Source organism: Pteropus vampyrus, unplaced genomic scaffold, assembly GCF_000151845.1.
Source record: "Pteropus vampyrus isolate Shadow unplaced genomic scaffold, Pvam_2.0 Scaffold212, whole genome shotgun sequence".
Taxonomy (NCBI): Eukaryota; Metazoa; Chordata; class Mammalia; order Chiroptera; family Pteropodidae; genus Pteropus; species Pteropus vampyrus.
Window position 1 is genome coordinate 1,321,509 of NW_011888993.1, and position 2,420 is coordinate 1,323,928.

The 2,420-nt window shown below is 58.4% G+C and overlaps 1 pseudogene; it reads right to left on the reverse strand.

The window, feature by feature from the left end:
* Positions 1-26: 26 nt before the first annotated feature.
* Positions 27-145, reverse strand: LOC111747133 (annotated as a pseudogene).
* Between the last annotated feature and the right edge of the window lie 2,275 nt (positions 146-2,420).

A 2,420-nucleotide genomic window follows, 5' to 3' on the forward strand; every position in this document is an offset into this window, starting at 1 on the left:
TTGTATTTATTATTATTATTTTTTCACGCCTACAGCACCTGGTCTTCCTAGGTGGTCTCCCATCCAGGTACTAACCAGGCCCGACCCTGCTTAGCTTCCGAGATCAGACGGGATCAGGCACGTTCAGGGTGCCACGGCCATCGACTTGAATGAGTGAATAATAACAGCCTCTATTACAGCTGTTATTGATGTCATTATCCTCATTTTTCAGCTGAGAAAACAGGTCCACTGAGTGGGCCGCAGAGCTGAGCATCCAGCCTGCGGGACTCTGAGCCCAGCTCCCTCTCCCAGCCCTGCGCCAGGAGGGAGCCAGCTCTAAAGGTGACCTCATCCCCAGACCCTGGGCTTCCCCCTGCAGTCCTGGAACCAGGAAATGAAACCAAAACCAGCCCCATTCTTTCTCTGGAACTGGGAGGGGCATCCGGGGCAGATGGCTGGGGGCCTGGAGGCGCCCCAGGGCCAGGCACCCGTTGCAGACTTTGGTCAGAGGACTGCGCTGTCTAGGCCAGACTCCAACCCGCGGCTGCCAAGGCCAGGTTAACCATTGTCAGTGCCAGGCTGCCTGGCTGGGGGACCTTGGGCATGTGACTTTGCCTCTTGGGGCTTCGGTTTCCAAAAAATGGAGATAATGGAAATATCTGCTTCCTGGGGTAGCTGTGGGAAGTGAGCATGGTATGTGGAAGCTGGAGATCCTATCCTGCTACTCTGAACCACTTACCAGCCCAGCAGCTTCAAAGCCACGTTACGTCACGCCCTTGCACAGGCACCTTCAACTGTGTGAAATGTTCCCGCTACACACCCTTCAAAACCCAAAGCCAGTGTCCCATCCTCCAGAGCTCTGCTCCTCTCTCACGAAGGCCAGTCCACGCGTCCGCCCCAGCCTGGGCCCCACAGGAGTGCCCGCCCATGTCTGGCTCCGAGGATCCTCCGGGCCGGGTGGAGAGGCGGAGGGCTTGCTAAGGGAAAGACTGAGTCCATCGCCACCCACAGACTCGAGCAAATAGAGAAGTGGGCACTGGTGCCTGGGTGACCTTTGCTTAAGTCACCTTATCAGGCATCACGAGGGGCCACCCTGGCTTCCTCTCCCCAACAGACCCTCTACCCAGAGAGGGGAAGGGGTGCCGGTGGAGGCCTTGGTGTCTGGTCGGGGCACCCATCTTCCAGGGTTGCATAAACATAAACTCTTCAGTTATTTACAAAATGCCTCCAGCCCCACCCCCCCCAACCCCTCCCTACCTCTGCAGGTTCTTCCTGGGGTCAGGTGGGACCCTCAATGAATCCGAGTCCTCCCACCTATGAAGGGGCAGAGTCAGGCCTGGGGGCTCTGAGCTGGTAACAGGTCCCACCTCTGCCAGGGCTACCCTTCCATGCTGGCTCCATCTCCTCAGATGGGGTTTCCCTTGCCCCTCAAAGGAGCCATTCTCACATACCCCCCATTACCCTGCTCATCTCTCTGGTCCACCTTGCTTGCATGTCAGCGAGTTGACCCTACTATTCTAAACAAAACTGCCTTTGAGACCCTGGGGTCAGCTCTACAAGCGAACCCAACATCAGCCCGCAGAGGGACACCTCAAATGTTCGTTTTCAGATGACGCAGTCACTGAGACTCCTGATCTGAGACTCCTACAGTCTGGAGTGGCCCAGGCACAGCCTTAGTGTCCTCGCCTGACAAACCTGAAATCCGGCCCCAGGCTGCAGCCACAGTGATGCTAGCCACCCTCAGGCCATGCGGAGATCTGTCACCCACTACCTCCCCTGCTCATTGTTCCCAAGGGCAAGAAGACACCAGCCTGGTCCCTCTTGCCTTCTAGAAAGCTGATGCCCAGAATTCCCCAAGTGGCCGGATTCCTGGCCCTGACTCCTGAAAAGACCTGTGCACCCCCAAGGCCAGGATGCAGCCCGCGCTCCTGCTGGGGGCGGGACAGCAGCGAGAGTGGCTGGGGCCAATCTCAAAGCCCAGGGCCTGGGCGGGCAGAGAAAGGATGCCCAGACACACAGGCCTTATCACTGGTGTGCATTGGTCAGGCACTTCTCTCCCGGGGGACCTGCCTCCTCCCATCCCCAACAGCCCCAGAGGCTGGCAACACCCCCAGGCCAGAGGGCGACCCACTGCCTGCAGACCCCATCCCGGTCAGTCAGGTACTGACTTGTAACTCACCGCGGGGAAAAACACCCACCCAAGCGACAGGCTGCCCGAGATCAGGGTGGGGATGGATGGAACGCGTTGGGAAAACGGACAGAAGAGACTCTAGGCAGCCTGACTCTCACTCAGACTGAGTTGTCCCGGTGGTCACCCCCACAGACAGATGGAGAGGTCAGGCCGGACCAGACAGACTGACAGAAGAGGCGCTGGGCAGTAAGACCCAACCCAAAGAGACTTCAGAGGGTCCCGGGGGTCAGACAGACAAAGAGAAGCGGCA